General features: G+C 39.1%; 1 protein-coding gene and 1 non-coding gene across 2 annotated transcripts in view; one reads left to right on the forward strand and one right to left on the reverse strand.

Annotated features, from left to right (window-relative positions):
* The window catches only part of LOC127803011 (uncharacterized), a 44,461-nt gene extending 24,442 nt beyond the window's left edge, over nucleotides 1–20,019 (reverse strand). The window contains exons 1-4 of the mRNA XM_052338991.1: nucleotides 19,742–20,019; nucleotides 19,105–19,206; nucleotides 13,719–13,820; nucleotides 12,498–12,587 (exon numbers count right to left, since the gene is read on the reverse strand). The gene's annotated coding sequence lies outside the window, so the exon portion shown is untranslated. The remainder of the gene's footprint in view (nucleotides 1–12,497; nucleotides 12,588–13,718; nucleotides 13,821–19,104; nucleotides 19,207–19,741) is intronic.
* Nucleotides 1,400–1,506, forward strand: LOC127805362 (small nucleolar RNA R71). The gene has a single exon (XR_008024098.1). It is a non-coding gene; the product is annotated as a small nucleolar RNA R71 (small nucleolar RNA).
* Nucleotides 20,020–20,683: the final 664 nt, after the last annotated feature.

The raw sequence follows: 20,683 nt of genomic DNA on the forward strand, positions 1-20,683 counted from the left end.
CATATCATAATCTTCTTCGATATCCAGAACAAAGAAGTCAATAGGAAAAATAAATTTATCCACTTTTACCAAAACGTTCTCCACTACTCCCCTCGGATATTTGATACTTCTATCAGCCAATTGAAGAGAAACAGTAGTAGGTGTTGGTTCTTTTAATCCAAGCTTCTTGAAAATAGAGTAAGGCATTAGATTTATACTAGCACCCAAATCACATAGAGCTCGTTCAAATAATAAACTACCAATAGTACAAGGAATAGTAAAACTCCCTGGATCTTTAAGCTTCGGTGGTAGTTTGTTTTTCAATATAGCGCTGCTCTCCTCCGTTAGCATAACAGTTTCATGCTCCTCCAACTTTCTCTTATTTGATAAAATTTCCTTCATAAATTTCGCATAGCTAGGCATTTGAGCTAAGGCATCAACAAATGGGATGTTTATGTGAAGCTTCTTGAATACCTCTAGGAACTTCTCAAATTGCTTATCCAGTTTGTGTTTGCGCAACCTCTGAGGGAATGGAATTGGAGGAACATATGGCTTAACCGGTGGTGGAATTACCTTCTCTTGTTCAGCTACTACTTCAGGCATTTCAAGTTGATCCGTTGTCTCCTGAACAATACCATTTTCTTTTACCACACCTGGCCTTTTAACATGAATTTCTGGTAGTTGCACCCCACTCCTTGTTGTGATTGCATTTACTTGCTCCTTTGGGTTAACTTCTGTATTGCTCGGCCATGTGCCCGGTTGCCTTTCCGTTAAGATTTTTGCTAGTTGCCCAATCTGATTTTCAATATTCTTAATGGCTGCGTCCGTCTGGTCACTTCGTTCTTGAAGCTTTAAAAGTGCTTCCTCCCATCCTTCTTTTTCCTCTTGTGGCCGCCCTTGTTTTGGTGGATTTTGGATGTTCTGAGTATTACCATAAGAAAAATGAGAATGATTCTTCCAACCCAGATTGTATGTTTGTGATAATGGGTTACTCTGCTGCCTTTGAAAATTTTGTTGATGTTGAAAATTCTGTGCATAAGCAGCTTGCTCCGTGAATGGTGGATTTATGAGCAGCGGACATTCAGGCAATAGATGAGTTGCTCCACAAGTTGCACATATGGGAAGTGATCCTTGCACCATATTAACATTCGAAGTATACTTTAAGGCTTCCATCTGCTTTGATAGTGCATCAATCTTGGCTAACATCAATGTGTTAAGATCCACCTCATGCACTCCTGCTACTCTTTTATGTGAGTTTCTATCTGGCCACATCACCAATTGCTCACTCATTGTCTCGAAAAGGTCATGAAGCTCCCCGGCTGATTTGTTTCGGATTGATCCTCATATTGTAGAATCAACTACAGAGCGGCTGTGAGGAGTAAGTCCAGCATAGAAAATGTGATTTTGAGCTGGTAGTGGAAAACCATGACTAGGACACTTCCTCAATAGCTCCTTGAACCTCTCCCATGCTTCATGAAAATTTTCAGACTCAGCTTGCTGAAAAGTTGAAATCTCATGCTTAAGTTTGGTAATCTTGGCCGGTGGGAAGTATTTGAGTGTGAACTTCTGTACCAAATCTGTCCATGTAGTAATACTACCCTGTGGTAATGAGTCTAACCACTCTCGAGCCCTATCCTTCAGAGTGTGAGGGAAAAGGCGCATCTTGAGTGCCTCTTCATTAATTCCTTGATACTTGAAATTTCCACAATATTCCAGAAACCAAGACAAGTGATAGTGTGGATTTTCCTCGCTCATTCCATAAAATGGTATGTTGTTGGCAAAGAGACTGATCACATCCGGCCTCAACTGAAAGTTCTCATGCCCGTAGGGAGGATAAATTATACTTGACCGATTCTCAATTAGAGGGGACATCATGAAATCTCCCATCAGAATGTCTCTTTCATTAACTTTAACAGGCTGTGCCATTGGAACAAGTTGGTTTACGTTGTCACCCATGTTACTCAGTTGTTCTTCCCTCCTTGCTCTTTGTTCACGACGCCTTTGATGGAACGTTCTTTCTATCTCAGGATCAAACTCACAAATATCCGAACGTTCTGAACGGCTCATGCACTATCTCAATCCCTGCACACACACACAAATTGAAATAGCTTAGCCCAGAAAATAATGAAAACAAAATATAACAGTTAAAGCTAATATCAATCAAAGAAATAATCAAAAGAGTTAGTCCCCGGCAACGGCGCCAAAAACTTGTCCGGCTAATTCTATCCCGCAAGTGGACGGATCGTGACAAGTAATACAATGATGAATAGAGTGTCGTACCCATGAGGACTAACTTTTGACGTTTACTCTAATTGATCTAACCTTAACCTAACACACACATTAACAAAGAATTCAATTGTAATGAAAACTAATTTATGAATAAAAGATGCAAACAAAATAATTGCTTTGATTTAAAACTCACAAGACTAAGGCACTAGGGTTTGTGAATCCACCGTCGACCTCTATGATTCAATTATTCATTACTCGGGTGTTGCTATTCCTTATCTTAGGTTGAAAATCGATAATCCAATTACAACCAAAAGCCTCTCTCGATGGTCATTTAGTTCTATGTATATATATGAGATTAACTATCTCTAGTCAACCTTCGAACATATAAACATGCATTCAATCACGGAGATCATCACACAATGATTTCATAGGGCATAACAGTATCTCTACCTATTATCGGACCCTACGTTGTTTACTACCATATCTAATCCGTATTGAATCTCTCGAAAGCAATACAAATCACAAATAAGTTTCAATGGTGATCAAGCATCAAAACAACATTATAAACATAACAAACAATCAACTCGGATAGATAAGAAAATAGCAAACCAAATAACTTTAAATCAAACCATTAGAAGTCGAGGTTTCATCATTCACCCTAGCTATAAACACTTAGCTATGCATGCTCTCAATCAAAAGAAAAAGAAAAGAGTTGGAATCCATAGCAAAGAATTGAAAAAGAAAAGAAAAATACAACCTAATAGTAAAGTCTTCAATCTTCTGCCCACTTCTCTTCTCTCCCCAAAAAGACTCCCAAATCTTCCAAGAATAAGTCTTTATATAATCCTCTTTAGGTTATCAAAGTCCTGCACCTTAAAGGAGTCTATTTCTCTTTTATTTGGATTGAAACGGGCTTAAAACGGCCTTTTCCCAAAGCTTTGAACCCTACCGCGGTCCTACCGTGGTATGCTTGTTGCTGCAGACCCGTGAGCTCCAGAAACTAATTCCTAAAGCGGTACTACAGCGGTATGCATTCCGCTGTAGGACCGTGAGCTCCAGAAAGCAATTCCTAAAGCGGTCCTACAGCGGTATGCATTCCGCTGTAGGACCGTGAGCTCCAGAAACTAAACCTTATAGCGGTCCTACAGCGGTATGCATTCCGCTGTAAGACCGCTAGCCTTCTTCTTTAGCCTCTTTCTTTATCATTTTCAACTTCTTGCTCTCGATACTCTTTTGCTTTCTTTTAATTTGATACCCGACCATGCCTCCAAGCTTTATTTCACTTCCATAATGCACCAAAATCACTCTTTTTGCTCCATGTCCGCTTTAACACATGCTCCACATCTACATAACCATATATAGAACCAAATCAAGTAGAAATCATGCTCATTGAATGTATAAATGCTAAGTTTATAGACCAAAATAAGTGTATAAAAGACACTTATCATCAGGAAGCCAAAAGTAGCTGCACCTTAATTTAATCATTACGCTCGACTCCTTCAGCCAAGATCAGCCATACTAGCAGCTATAGAAAGGATGGGGCTGATCAGGCTCCCAAAAATAGTTGATCGGCCAATGGGCAGGAAGCAAAATGAATACTTCCAATATCATTGACGTCATGGCCATGCCACCGATTTGCGCTGCGAGTTAAAAGATAAAATTGAGAAGTTCATTCGAGAAGGTCACTTGCAGAGGTATGTGTGAGAAGATGAGGAAAATGATAAGGAACCATAGAGAAGGGGAGAGAAGCTTGAAGGACAAGAAACATTCAACCACGGGCAGCAAGAGAGAATGAGAGACCATGTGCAGAATCCCCAGGATAATAAAAAGACACAACAAGCCATACACGTCATCTCAGGTGGCGAAACTTTACTGGGGACAACTCTTCGTCTTGGAAGGGCTATGCCCGCTTAGCCTACTAAGTCGATTGTGAAGGGGAGATTAAGGAAAATGAAGACCCTATTGCCTTCATGCTTGATGACCAGGGGAATGTAATTCTCCCACATGATGATCCAATGGTAATTTCAGTTGTCATCGCCAAGCATCCCATCGGGAGAGTCCTAGTAGACAGTGGTAGTTCTATTAGCCTAATCTATTGGAATTGCTTTGAGTATATGAGTATTTCCCATAACCAACTCAAATGAGTTTCCTCATCCTTATCCAGTTTCACTGGAGAGACAGTTCTAGTGGTGGGATCGATGCAACTACCAATCACAATGGGCTTTGGACCTCAGAACGTAATACGACAGGTCAACTTCATGGTAGTCAAGATCATCTCATTTGCATAAAATGTGATCCTGGGTTGCCCCCTACTCAATGATGTTAGGCCCATAGTCTCCTTCTATTACCTATTGATGAAGTTTCCTACTCCTTTAGGCATAAGGTAAGTTCGAGGAGACCAACGACAAGCGCACACTTGCTATGTGTCATCCACCAAGGGAAAAAATAGTGATGAGATTTCCTTCATTGCCAAACCAACCGCATAGGATTGATTAGTAGACTTTAAAAATTGTAATGTTTCTTTCATTTTGACTAGCATGCTTTAAATTTATATAACAATGCAAGCCCTCAGCGGGATTATGGACCTAGGCATGTGTAATCAGGCCATGTAAAAAAAAAAAAAAACGCTTACACTCTTTAATGCAATACATCACTACTTTCTGTGCATTCTCTATTATATTTTCTAGGGCCCAGGAATAATCCCTTCATCTAAACGATTGGCCTGTTGTCTTGCCTAACAGCCCGACAGTGTGGTTTGCACAATCCCTTCGTCCAAACAATTGGTTGTCCTACCTAATGACCCGGCAACGCGGTTTGCACAATCCCTTCATTTAAACGATTGTCCTGTTGTCCCTCCTAACAGCTCGGCAGAACGGTTCGCATAATCCCTTCGTCTAAACGATTGGCTCGTTATCCTACCTAATAGCCTGCCAACGCGGTTCGCACAATCCCTTCATCTAAACAATTGGTCCGTTGTCCCGCCTAATAGCCTAGCAACGCAGTTCACACAATCCCTTCGTCTTAACAATTAGCCAGTTGCCCCGCTTAACGGCCCAACAACACAGTTCGCACAATCCCTTCATCTAAATGATTAGCTCGTTGTCCCATCTAATAGCCCAGCAACGTGGTTCACACAATCCTTTCATCCAAACGATTGGCCCATTATCTTACCTATTGGCTCAACAACACGATTTGCACAATCCCTTTGTCCAAATGAATGGCTCGTTGTCCTGCCTATCAACCCGATAACGCGGTTTGAACAATCCCTTTGTCAACATGATTAGGCCTCTATTCCGCCTATTAGGTTGGCAAAGCGAAAATGACCTTTCCATCTTGAGAGATTAGCAATGGTTTTGGAAATTCTCCTACTCGTCCATTTCACTGTAAGGCAAAAAAAAAAAAAAAGTGGGGGGTAATTGTTGTACCGCCTACAAGAAGACGGGATTTTTTGAAGCAAAATAATTCCTAAACAAGACCTTGCGGTAGTATGCTTGAAGCGGATGATTATGGCGGTGTGCTCCTACGTGGGAAGGTAGAGGCTTGCGGTAAGGCGGAAGCTTGCAGGCAGGAAGGTTGTGGAAACAAGGCATATAGGCAAGGGGGTTCGCGGCCAAGCTCATGCCACGGGCTTGCGAAAACTGCTTGCGGCCAAGGGTCTTGTAGCTAAGAGGCTTGCGATAATAAGGCATATAGGCAAGGAGCCTCACGGCCAAGGGCTTGTGGCATGAGCTTGCGGTAAAGGCTCGCGGCCAAGGACCTTGTAGCTAGGAGGCTTGCGGTAACAAGCGACACGCGTCGACACTTGATCCCCTCATGAATTGCGCCCTATAAATACCCAGCTACAACACATTGAGAGAGACTCCAAAATTCGATAAAATTTTGACACATTGACTACAAATTTATTGTTTTTGTGAACAGTTATCTCCATCTGGCACTGACTTAAGCATCGGAAGGTCATCGCGGGCAAGGATTCTCGCGAGCCTTCTATCCAATTTTGGAGTATCAATAGGGAAATATTCTTGCAGCAAAGACCCTTCAGGCGAGACCCTTATGGCGAGATCCTTATAGCAAGAGCCTTGTGGCGAAGACCTTGTGGCGAGGTCCTTATGGCGAAGTCCTTGCAGCAAAGTCGTTGTGGCAAGATCGTTGCAGCGAAGTCTATGTGGTGAGATCCTTGCAGAGAAGATCCTTGTGGCAAGATTCTTGCAGTAAAGTCCTTATGGCGAGATCCTTGTGGCAATAGCCTTATGGAAAGATGCTTGCGGCAAAGTCCTTGTAACGAGATCCTTGCAGCAATAGACTTGTGGCAAGATCTTTGCTGAGAAGTCCTTCTGACAAGATCCTTGTGGCGAAATCATTGCAACGAGATCCTTGTGGCGAACCTCTTTGAGGCAAGCATCCTTGTGGTGAACTCCCTTGCCAACTTTTCTTACGGCAACCTTACTTCACTAGACATCGAGCTCAAGTAGATCCCACGTCATAAAATTTAATTGTTGTATTTTTTATAACAACATGTACACAAGCCGACATGCCAAGAAAACCCATCTCCCTAGTGTGATGGTTCTAGGGAGTGCTAGTTTATCCCACCAAGTGTAACGACCTGCTCCCACTTACGGGCGCCACCGGTAAATAATCGATCGGATTACTCACCCGACAAACCATCACTGAAGGGTTGGACTATGTTTCAACAAGAAACGCCCTAGGTGGGAACTAGGCTTCGTCTTTCCCTTCGCTCCACTCAGGAATCGGTCCCAAATTAAACAAGAATACTCAGCGGACCCCGACCCGAAACCCAAGTGAGCTTCACCTCTCTTCAGCTCGCCTCAAAGCAAGCCAGAGGTGACCCAGGCACAAAGCTAGCAGAACAACACTTCGCTGAGTATTGGGGATTTATGAGAACTTACCTCGTTGATCTTTACTTGGTCTGAAACTCGGCTTCTCCAACTAAGCCATATTCCACGCACAATCTCACAATCATTAATCACACTCCGATGATTTCAACAATTAAATACATCTAGTGCTCAATATCGTTTACATTCAATTACATGAATACATATAAAAAAATTACAGGAGATTACACAACAACACATCTCAGGCAACAAGCTAATTGCCACAACAGCCTCCCGACACCATCCCTGCTTGCATCTGGACTTACATTATCCACACATGAGGTAAAACCTCATGAGTCATAAAGACTCAGTAAGGGTGCAATGCATGTAAATATGAATATAATCATGTTTATGTATGCCAAATGCATGCAAATGAGGCTAGGTCCACTCAACCTCATAGCCCACTAAGGTTTGAGGCATCAACCTATCAGCCCCCACCACACTAGTCCTCCATATGGCCATTGGTCCACTAGGTCTTGCATCACACAAGATATAACCACTACATGCCAATGCAATATAAAAACATTATCAAGCATATTTACCGACTTGCAAAGCCATCTCCACATGGGGTCATCCCTTACCTGGCTCGAAGCTTCATCTCTGCCTCGTCATGAATTCCAACCTGAATCTCAAGCTCTTCTATGATCACCGTCCCTTCGGTCGAACCTAGATGCAACCACACACAAAATCCCAACTCCATTAACCTCAGGCATTAAACCAATGCCCTCAACTACGCCGCACATCACCAAAATCATCCATTAACAAATTTCAAATAACCCCAACACATGGTTTAATCCAACTAATACTACATAATTCATTATCTCACATAATGAAAATAATTAAATTAATTTACCTCAATTAATTCAAAAGAAATAATTAATTACCTCATTCACTTGGAAGAAAAAATCATCTAATCGCCCACGCCGACGTTGCTTCCCGAGCTGCCATCTCATACTCGAAATCCCATTCTCGAGCGTCCGGTATGCTCTACGAGCCTCAATATAATTTCCAAAACTTTTTCCTAATTTTCTGAAATTTTTCTAGATTTTTCCCCTATTTTCAAAATTTTCATTTTTTTTCCTTTTTCTTTATTTTTCTTTTCTTTTCTATTTCTTCTTTTTCTCTTTATTTCTTTTCTTTCTTCTCCCTTCCCGCGCGGCTCCTGTTCATTGTCTTCAACCTTCCGCACCTTCTTCTCCATTTGCTCTTCTTCTCTTTCTCTTCTTCTCGCGCACGAGCAGCTCCTTCTTCTTCCCCATCTCGCGCCTGCTTGCGTGCACCACCGGCCACCCGCTGCCTGGCCTCCTTCGGTCGCCAGGTAACAGCTGCCCGACACCCACTTCGCTGCTGTAACTGCTGCCGCAGCCATGGCTATGCTTGGCTGCTGCAACGGCAACTTCGCAGCTGCCATGGCCATGCTCCCGGCCCTCTCCGACACTTCTTTGCGCCCCTAAGCTTGCTGATGACCTCTTGCGTGCGTCCCCTGACGCTGACCAGCCGCTGGAACAGCAGCGAAGCTGCTGCCATGGCCGCTCGCCTTTATTGCACCAGCCATCGTCGGCTCTTCCAACATCGCTGGTCACCGCGGCCACCACAGGCTGCCTCCATGCGAGCCACTGCTGCTATCGGTCTCTCCTCGAGCTCCACCATCGCTGCCATGGCTGCGTCTTCTCCAAGCAGCCCCTACAACCAGCCAGCAACACCACTATTTTTGGCCGGCTAGCTACCATCTCCCACAATCTCTCTCTCTCTGTCGCAATCTCGGGCTGTCCTCTCTCCCTCGCGATTTCAATTCTATTGTTCTTGGCCATAGCTCCCTCATGAGCTCTCTTTCCCCCTCTGATTTGGTTTCAAATTTTGAAATATGGGCAGAGCGCCATATATCTATATATGTATATATAATTGCATATTAACCCCCTTTAACATCATTAATCCCACTTAAGGAATTTTAATTACACTTGAGACTTTTAATAATAACACTTTGACCCTCCAAGGCTTAATTAAATTATCATCAAGTCACACCACATCTCGATTTATCAAAAATTAATAGCCGACCGCTATTCGGGAATACCGACCTCTTCCCTGCGCCTGCACGGAACCTTTATTCTACCCGAAAACACTTAAGGGTTGCCTTACTCAGAAAACCGAACCACCCCTAGGGTCCCCTCATCTTCCAGGAGGTCCCCTCTGACTATTCGGTATTGGCACACACTCGGGCTTATACAGAATTTATTTTGAAAATTATTTCCGATCGGACTGCTTTCAGCGCCATTATCTTCATCCCGAGATGCTCATCAATCTCTTGTCCTCTTCCCTAGACATCCAAGTCCCGAGGTACTCCCTGCCACCAACTCGGCAAATCTTAATAATTAATTACTCGAAACCGACTCTTGGGCTTCCCGGACCACCCGAGGTCCTGTCCAAAATAATCAAAATTATTTATTTTCAATACCATGTAATACCGGGTATTACACCAAGTGCGGTAAGGCTAATGTATAATTTCATGAAAGATAAATGTGATAAATTAAAACGAATAGAGATACCTTCCAGGGCACTATGAAAACTAGGCTTGGATATATGTATGCAGGTCCATGTTTTCGGGCAGATTTTTTTGTTTAGGTCTCGAAATTAGCATTTTTGCTATTTTAGGAAATAATTGACTTGGTAATAACTTCCATTAGAAAATGAATTTTAATATGCTGTTTTGGGGGATTTTCTTTATTTCAATCTAATTTTAATTTAGTAATGAGAACTCAATTTTGCCTTTTTTTTTGGTAAAATTCAAGTTTTGGGGTTTTGGGGTGCTTTTCAGTTTCCTAGTCGTATTGGTAGTTGTAGCCTATTGTTGTAGCCCAAAAACTACAACAATAGAATTAGTGAGGGAAAGCTGGAGCCGAGGCAGAGCAAGGTTGATAGTTGGCAGGAGTCTGATGGTGGAGATAGGCGTTGGGTAGCTTCGGTGCTCGATGTACTGACTAAGGTCGTTGGTGGACTTCTGAGGGCATCTTCGATATTGCTCAGGATTGGCCCGTTGCGTGCTCGGGGCATATCTGCGCTCACAGGAACAAGTTAGAAGGCACGCGGAGATTCCTCACTCATGTATGCTCTCCGATGCTTAAGTAAGTACTAGTAGAAGAGAAAAGTAATAGATAACACTATTATTGAACATAAATAGTCGTATCTTACCCGGTCAGTACTATTACACAGAATAAGGGATGAACCTGCACATTAGTAGCATTCGGACGGGCTTAAGAAGAATCCCCTTCGGAGGGTCGGACTGCCTAGGGGCTATCCGGGAGAAGGTGGGCCTCATGACGGGTTGTTGAAGTAGGGTTTTGGCCCCTAAGGGACCTACCTGGGCGCAGCTCCGGCCTTTAAATTAACGCTGCTAGATGTTGCTCACTTAATCGAACGTGGGCAACGTGTTGCCCATGAGAGACTATTGCGGCCCATGACAAAATGCCATGTGAGTATTGCTAAGTGACATGCCTTGGGTCCCCATGTGTGTGGGCATGACGCATGCGTGCTTAGCGAATGTCCAGCATATGAGATTATAATGGAAGGCTGTGAGGGGATAAGGCCATAGGAATGCGACCCACTATGCATCTAGAAGGCCAATCACTCTAAATGAGCATCTGAATGCATTATAGAAATACTAAACCATATAGTTATATTTCTGGCCATAGGTAAACGTACAAGCCATATGTTATATACACATATATTCATTTGTTACATTGATATACAAGCTAGGAGGACATGGGCAAAAGAGAGAACGCTAGAAGACATCCCATGGAGAGAAAACCTCTCAGGAAGAAACCATCCCAAGAGGAGGCTTGCTCCTCTCGAGAAGGCTTTTTCCTAAGAAGGGGATCACCGAGAGGCCTTAAGCCTCTCAGAGAGAAACTGCCGAGAGAGATGTGGAGAGAAGATGAGGTCGAGAGATTGCTGTAGAGGGACCAGGTGGCCGAGAGGGGGTGTGGTTTTTTGAGAGATCCAACATTGTCGGAAGACGTCGCGCTCGCTAAGAGAGCTACGGCTCTCCGTGAGATGCAGGTCCTTCCCGAGAGGACCTATGCTGCTGCTTCACTGCCGAGGGAGACTCATGGAGAAGACGAGAAAGAGAAAGTTGCAACGACACAGAGCTTCCCAAGAGGTCATGGTAGGGGAGAGTTACCTTGTTAAGAGAACACGAAGCTCTCTGAGAGAGCTTGGGCTTGCCGAGAGGAAAAAGGCATCGCTGAGAGGGTGAGAAATCTCTCAGAGAGAGATCAACAGAGAGTGGGCGAGAGAGAGCGCGGGAGAGAGAGAGCTGGCCACTGAACAGTGGCCTTCTTCTCTTTTTATACCCCTTAGACTTCTTCCTTGTTACACATTCACCCTTCCCCTAAGTTTGGGTCATTTACACTATGGCCCTTATATTGATTCTTTGGTTATTTGACCATAATTTCTTCTTGGAAAATGCGTCCCGGCTCGGGACCACTTTTGGGGTTCGCTCGCCTTGGCCTAATGACCAAAATACCCCTAGGTGCCTAATGACTGGAATACCCTTACGTGGACGCTCGAGAATTCTATGGCACAACACCTATAAATACTATATTTATAGGATGTTTTTGGATTGCTTTCAGAATTCTCAATAAAATTTATGTTGAAATTTTTCCCATAATTCTCTTCAATTTTTTGGTATTCTTTAGAATCAACGAATTATTGATTGAATCCTATAACCCGACATTCATGAGTGAATCAACAGGTTATTAAAAGGTTTCTGCTATATCAGATGCACTAAATTTTATCAATTAAAAATGATGATTTTATATATTTTGGATATCAAAACTATAAAAAAAATAATGATAAGCTATTTAATCTTTTTTCCTTAATGTATAGGGATTAGCGAGTTATATCATTCTTCATAAGAACTATTTGTTGGCATTTAGATAGTACATATTAAGTGGTGAAAAGTTTTTCACCACTTAATGTGAAAATTGTAAGTTGTTATGTTCTTGTTGTTGGGGATCATGGAGGGAATATAAGGGATAAAAAATAACAAGAAAAGTGAAAAAACCTTAAACAAGTGTAGAAATTATTTAAGAATAATTTGTCAAAATATTTACTTCTTATTAAATTTATTGTAACCTTAAAAAAATCAACTTTTATCTTAGTCAAGTTTTTATTAAGCATAGCATGGTGGAAGTAGGTTGTTATAATGGGATAATACATTTAATAAAAATTTTAAATGAATAGAATTAATATTATAATAAGATTTACTTAAATTCTTATAATTATCTTATTTATTTCATTGTTAAAATGTAGAGAAAAAAGAAAAGAAAAGAAATTTGAGCATTATAATGCATGTTGATAACAAATGTTGCTTGCATCAGTGAAACCAGGTTAGAGCTTTGTCACCTTTTCCTTTCTTAATGAACTCAAAAAATTCCCCTTTTGGTATCTGTGGCTGTCAGTATTGATCTTCATGATGAGAGCCAGCCATTATTTCTGCAATATTATAAATAAATACATAAAACATGTCAAGTGTTTTGTTGAGAGTAGATTCAATGAGCATTATAAAAAGGAAGGTTTTTAATTAAAAATAAATAAAGAAACAAAGAAAGAAATAAAGAAGTTCTCATCGAATGCTCTCAAATTTTGCATGAAACAACATTGGGGTAATTCTAGGAAACTTCGTCCTTCCAAAGTTTAAACACCAATTCTAGGAAACTTCTGTGAAAGCAATCTCAATTTAACAAAAAGACAACGTGAATTAAACAGTTAATAGCAGCGGGCTTTGTTTGACAGATTTAATACCAAGGTTAATAATTTGGCTACAAAAAGGGATTCTTGGAGTGGATAACCCTACTTGTCCGTTCCACAGGTTGGAGGAAGACTTTGTGAATCAATTTTTTATTTTTTTGCTAGGTAAGATAGAGCTTATGGTGTGAAGTTTTCAATTGGTGGGATCTATCTTGGCCCTTTTTGCCCCAAATCTATTTCGGGCCTCTTTGGTCATTGGGGGCGGTTTTGGCTCACATATTTCTTGGCAGTGAAGGCTAGTTTTGTGTGACTGGGTGGTTGAGCATTCTCTGTTTTATTATTCTGAAGTGTCATGGTTCTTCCTTTTTTGGGTTTCTTTGCTGTATCAGTATTGCTTGTTCTTCACCACTTGCGTTCATGTTCTGCTTCAGTTCTATGATCCCTCGGCTGGTTCAGTTTATAGCCTTTGCCTTCTCAATCTTGTAGACGGATTCCTAGTTGGTATTAGTGTTTAAAATCAAATAAATACAACAATACGTACATTTCTGTATGCATTCTTGTATGCGCTGCTGTATAACACTTATGCAGCATGAACACTTATACACTGCTGTATACAGCAGTGTATGTAAATACATATTATGTTAATTAGAGCAGTCAAGACAGAGTCAAACTAAATCAGTCTGATTTTCCCCTTGTTCGATTCGATCGTTGGTCTGAATTTTTTTGTCAATTTTAATTTCATTTTTGCTTAGAAAGAAAATAAATTATTATAATATTTAAATCTTATAATACAGTACCACCAAAAACATTATATTATATTTACGTGGACTTTTGATACCAACACACAAAATGATAATCCACTAGAATTAATGTCACCTTCGTCTCCCTTAGTGGACCAAGAAAATGGCCAACGGAATTCCCATTTTGGTTTTTGTGGCAGTCGGTATTGATCATCACGATGAGATCCAACCATTCCTTCTGCAATATTATAAATAAATACATAAAACATGTCAAGTATTTTGTTGAGTGTAGACTCAATGAGCATTAAAAAAGGAAGGCTTTTAATTAAAAGTAAAGAAAGATCTAAAGTTCTCAGGGCATGCTCCCAGATTTTGCATGGAACAACATTGGGGCCTGCTCCTACTCACTCTACTTGTAGGAAACTTCATCCTTTCAAAGTTCAAACACCAATTCTACGAAACTTCTGTGAAAACAATCTCAGTTTAATAGTGGAGGACTTCTTTTGATAGATTTAGTATCAAGGTTAATTTGGCTACAAAAGGGATTCTTGGAGTGGATAACACTATGTCATGGACTCATTTGCTAGTCACCTGCTAGTCGTGTAACGTGCGTGAGATTCATGTGGAGAGTGGGCTAGTTGGCTTGGACGTTTCCATGGTTTGTCTAAGCTGTTGGACTTAAGTCAATTTCCATTCAATTTTCATTATTTCCCATTCAGTTGATATAAGAGTGAGGGCTGAATATTTGGCTCTTATTTAGGTAGCATTTATCTGTTAGTTGTTGCACTATTTGTTTAGTTACTGTCATGTAGGGGAGTGCCCATATTTTTATGTTAAGTTGAATTTTGGAATCCTATTTAAATAAAGGATCAGTTAAATAAAAACCATGAATGTTGATAACTAATCCCTACCTCCTATGTTCTTCTCTTCTCCATATCGTCCCAAATTATACACATCAATTGGTATTAGAGCTAAGTTGAGTCATCATTACAACTCAGAATCAATCGAATGTAGAATTTCGAAACGACGTTCACAAGATTTTGGGTCATCACGAATCCGGCATTGAGGAGGTACATTCCACCTTGAAAACTATTCTAGCCAAATTTCAGAATTTAGAAGTGACCCAAGGAACCCATTTCTCCAATCCGGATTTTAACCTATTTGCCCAAGCCGAGTCTTCCCATCCTGTTAACCATGCATCGGCTAGCCACTCATAGTCTCAAAATAATCACCAGCTCAAGCTCAACTTTCCGAAATTCGATAAAGAAGACCCCATGGGTTGGATTTACAAGTTTGAACAGTATTTTAAATTCAAAGAGGTTTCTTTGGAGCATCGTGTTCAACTTGCCTCCTTTCACCTTGAAGGAATTGCACTCCAATGGTATCGATGGTTCATGAAATTCAGAGGACCAGTACACTGGAATGAATTCACCAAAGCCTTGCTACTCCGTTTCGGGCCAATGGACTACAAAAACCCATCAGAAGCTCTCACACGGCTTAAACAAACCACCACCGTCACCAACTATCAAGAGGCATTCGAGAAGTTGTCACACCCGGTCGATGGTCTGCCGGAACCTTTTCTAGAATGATGTTTCATAGCAGGTCTTCGCAACGACATCCAACTCGATGTCAAGATCAAGCAGCCTAGCATATTAGCAAATGCTATCGACCTTCCTTGTTAAATAACCAAGTCAAGCCTGGAACGAACCCATCTGCTGGAGTGCTAGGACCACCACCTATGGCCAAAACATCCCAAAGTTCTAACCAGCCCACTATGCCTTTTCATAGAATCACCAACTAAGAGGCTTGAAAGGGGCTCTGCTATTACTGTGACCACAAATATGTTCTCGGGCATTGGTGTGAACGACCCCAATTATTCTTGATTGAAGATTCTAACTCAAATGAGGGCAGCAACGGTTTTTGGAACATGAAGAAGAAGAGGTAATGCCCAAAATTTATTTTCATGCCATCGCAGCCATGGAGCATCCACAAACCCTCCAAATCCAGGGGAAATTGAAGAATAAGGATGTAATGGTTTTGATAGATAGGGGAAGCATGTTAAGGAAAGCACATCTCATTGCATAAGAGATGGGAAAACAATCACTGAAATTGCTGAAGATAATGGCACACAGATGGGCAAACATATGTAGAGGAAATCGCTGAAGATAATAGTCAACTCCATAATTTTAGGACACATTTTAGCCATAAATCATGGGTTTTAAAGCTGTAATTTCTTGCATAAAATTAGCAACTCTTGGTGTATAAATCATGTGTAGAATCATAATGAAAAGTAACACCTTCTCTACACAAAAATATTGAATCTTCTCAAAGCACCCATAATTTTATCGACCAATTGATTGTGCAAAGGTATGGTCTTCCGGTAGCAAACAAAAAAAATAATCAGATGATGTTGCTAATAGAGATCGAGTTGAATGTGCAGGGCAATGTCGATCACTCACCATGATCATCCAAGGGTACCAAGTTACAACTGACTATTATATTTTACCTGCTGCTGCTTATCAATTTGTGTTATGTGTACAGTGGCTTGAGACACTTGTCCAGTTGAGACAAACTATAAAAACCTCACCATGTCATTTAAAGGGGAGCACGACACCAACACTACAAAAAATTCACCATTTAATGATGGAAAATTCCGTCGCTAAATGTTAAATTTTTGTCACTAAATAATTTAACAACGAATTAAATTCAGTGATAGAATATTTTCCATCGCTGAAATCAGCGATTTAGCGCGACGATTCCATCGCTGAATTTAGTGATGGAATTCTACCATCCGTTGCTAATCAGTGCCATCGCTAAATTTAGCGCCCCCACAAAATCAAACATCATGGCCTCCTTGCACGCGCACCACCACGCATGCGCCCCCCTCTCCCCTCATGCGCGCCACGTTGCTGCGCTAGGATATTAATCCCAACAATAATTCCAAACTCTTTACCGAAATCGAACCCCCAACCACTCATGACCAAGTACCGCGTGCGAGGCAATCAATTTGAAAGCCTCCTTGTTTATTGATGTGTATAAAATATATTTATAGTATTCTCTTCTAAACTTTCAAAATTATATTTACACTCCAAAATTTTTCAAACTTATTTAATGCATATTACTTTTAATATTAATGTTAGTAGAGGGAAATGAATATTAATTTTAATTTTATTTCGTTGTTAATTCAAATAGAAGTTTATAAATTATTATATTAGCAATGAAAAATTATGTTCTTATTTTGATTTTAATTTGTAATATGTTTAAAAAATTATTAGCTTAATTTTTACTAATATTAATGTTAATAAAAATTATTATAATATATTTAAATATAATTTTTAGTTATTTTAGAGTCTCGAGATGTTTTTTTGTATCATAGAAATTATATTTATATTTGTTTAAATAATTTAAATTTTAAATTTCTTAAATAATTTAATTTTTTAATTATTTAGGGATGAAATATTCCCTCGCTAAATAAATTTAATTTTAATTTAATTTTTTAATTATTTAGCAACGGAATATTTAGTCGATAAATAAATTTAAATTTTTTTAATTATTTAGCGACGCAAAATTCCATCGCTAAATAATTTTATTTATTTTTTAATTATTTAGTGACAGAATATTTCCGTCGCTAAATAAAATTTTAATTTTTTTAATTATTTAGCAACGGAATATTCCTTCGCAAATTCGTCGCTAAATTGACGGAAAGTCTGTCGTTGAGTCGTCTCTAATTAGCGATAGAAAAATTTTATCACTAAATTATGAATTTTTTATAGAGCTATATCTTTCAAGGGGTCAAGCTTGACGGTTTGACAACTTTGAAAGACAAGGAAAACTACAATAGGGGGTTGTTTCTTCACGTTTTGGTTTTGGTTCATTTTGTGAAACAGAAGAGAACGAAGACATGTTTTCAGGCTTGCAAGCTTTCTGCTCTAATACCATGAGAAAATTCAATATTTTTGTGTAGATAAGGTGTTACTTTTCATTATGATTCTATACATGATTTATACGCCAAGAGTTACTAATTTTATGCAAGAAATTACAGGTTTAAAACTCATGTTTATGGCTAAAAATAAGTCTGAAAATGAGTCCTAAAATTTTGGAGTTGACCATTATCTTCAGCGATTTTCTCTGCATATGTTTGCTCATCTGTTGTGCCATTATCTTCAGTAATTTCAGTGATTGTTTTTCCATATATTATGCAATGAGAGATGTGCTTTCCTTAACATTGAACTCCTACAATAAGACCTAATCTGACCAAGCAACGGTCCATTTTCTTCACCTGTCTTTCTAGTAAAGAAAGCGGATGGGACCTGGCAATTTTGTATGAATTAAAGGGCCTTAAACAACATTACAGTGAAGGATAAGTACCCAATTCCAGTGATTGACGAGCTACTCGATGAGACTCATGGAGCAAGGTATTTTTCCAAACTTGACTTACCTAGAGGATAACATCAATTTCGTTTGAAAGAAGAAGACATACCCAAAACTGTCTTTCGTACTCATAGGGGCCATTTTGAGTGTGGTCATTCTATTTGGGTTGACAAATGCCCCAATTATTTTTCAGAGTCTCATGAAGAATCTTTTTCGCCCATACCTCTGTAAATTTATATTAGTCTTTTTTATGATATCTTGGTATATTTAAAGACTTGGGATGACCATTTGACTGATCACCTACAAGGTGTTTTGGGGATTTTGTCAACTAATCAATTATTTGTCAAAGAATCCAAATGTTATTTTGGGGTGACACAAGTTGACTACCTTGGGTATGTAATTTCAGTACGTAGTAAGGGTGGCAGTAGACTGGGCTAAAATAAAGGCAGTATTGGAGTGGGTGATTCCTACATCTGTTAAGGGGTTAGAGGATTTCTTGATCTCGTCGGCTATTATAGAAAATTCATTCAAGGTTTCGCAAGCATTGCCGCACCACTCAACCATCTTTTAACCAAGGACAGTTTCCAATGGAGTGAGCAAGCCAACACTTCTTTCAATTAGCTTAAAAAGGCACTGACCTCACCTCCCATTTGGAGGAACACTTTGTGAATCATTTACTTCTTTTTTTTGCAATTTAAGCTAGAGCTTATGGCTTGAAGTTTTCAGTTGGTGTGAATCATTTATTTCAGGCCTCTTTGACCATTGGGGGAGGTTTTATCTAAGGGAAAATGTTTAAAAGATTTTGGTTTTCCTTTTTTTTAGTGCTTATATATATATAGATGACACCCAAAAACTAACAAGCAACCAAAATAGGATTGCGCTAGCAGTGTATGTAAATATATACACTTCCAGTGTTAATTGAATCTGTCAGGACAAAGTCGAACTACCCTTCTTCGATTGGGTCCTTGGGCTAGGCTCTACTTTTCCTCAATAATATATTAATTTTTTTTTTTTTCCAGAAGAAAGAGTTGATACTGTAGTGATGCTCACAAATTAGCTTTTATTAAATGATTGTCCCTCTTTTATTATATCATATCCGTAGTCACACGTTCGTCTTCTTTTAAGCACTTGTTATAATATTTAACTCTTACCACCAAGTACTTGTGTAGCATTCTTGCTTGGTGATGTTGCATGAAAGTCCAGCTTCACTTCATCGACCATCGATGGCTGATTAGAATCATCCATTTTCCTTCCTAATGCAATAGCACCAGAGACATTATATTATATATATTTATATAGACTTTTTATATGAATATACAAAATCATAATGATAATGATAATGCAGTACTAGAATTATGGTAATCATCTACCTTTCCACTATTATTTTTATTTTTTAACATACGAGTTATATTATTCTTACCTCTCTAATTAGCAATTATCTATATATGATAAGTTGATAACTCTCGCTTTTCGTACCCTCACTACAATTTGTCCTACAAACTTTTGTTATCCAACTTCTAAAATTACTCTTAGGAACACTGTTAAAAACTAATAATATGCAAAAGAGTTAAGTAAGATGCATTTAATAAATTTGTTTTAGGAATCCAAACACTCATGTTCATTGATACTTTTTGCTATCTTATACGTGGGACATCTGGTCTCTTCCTAATTGATTTTTTTGTTTTTCTCCTAATTGGATCTTAATGATTGTTTTCGGGGGAATACAGAAATGGTCCAATATTGTGACAAATAATTATCTGATGACAAACCAAGTGAGAGCATTGTCACCTTGGGCTCGTCTGAATTTGCTGGAAGTTTCTGGGTCTGGTCTTGGTGATGGTACTTCATCAGCATCGACTTCAGCTAGGAAGTCAGAAAATCTTTTGTTTTGTCTGTTCGGGCCGGCCATTTTTTCTGTAGACTAGAAAAATGAAGAAGAAGCTGCGTGCGTTAACTGAGGATGGATGGAGTGTGGAGTTGCAGGCGTGCAGGCGATCGATGAGCGAATGCCCCTTGACTTGAGGGAAGATTCAGGGCCATACTGGACTCAAAATTTGAAATATATATACTAGCTAGTGAAAAAGGTAATTAATTAACAAGTGGAAAGCATTTTCATACATATTGATATATATATATATATATATATTCCCTTCTGCATGCACTTGCAAGCAAAGGTGACAGATAACTTTAGTAGCATTGTTAATTAAGGAAGCACAAAGGCATGTTCTGCAATTATCTCTCAGTTTCTGGGTCTGGTCTTGGCCTTTTGCTTTTGTTATGCTTCCTTGGCAAATAAGGAGAGGGAGAGTACATCTGCTTTCTCCTTTCAGACCCTCTTGCTTCCACTGTTCTCAATATTGTCTTCAAGTTATTTTTAATTTTTTAAAATAATAAAAATATATTTATTTTATTATTTTTGAAAGTAATAAAATTTTTTATAAAATAAATTTAAAACAACAAAAGTTATTTTGGTTGTTTTCAACCAAAATAATCTCTAAATCCAAAATATGAAAAACACAATTTATTTTTCACGTTTTGACTCTAAAAAGAAAAAAAAATTATTCTTAAATTTAAAAAAATAAAATTATATATTTATTTAAAATTTAAGAAATATAGTATATTTATATTATAATTAAAAATATAAAATAACATATAATATATTATTAAGTATATTACACATATTATGTATAATAATATTTAATATAAATATCACTAGATATCAATAATTTA

Source organism: Diospyros lotus, chromosome 6 (assembly GCF_014633365.1).
Source record: "Diospyros lotus cultivar Yz01 chromosome 6, ASM1463336v1, whole genome shotgun sequence".
Classification (NCBI taxonomy): domain Eukaryota; kingdom Viridiplantae; phylum Streptophyta; class Magnoliopsida; order Ericales; family Ebenaceae; genus Diospyros; species Diospyros lotus.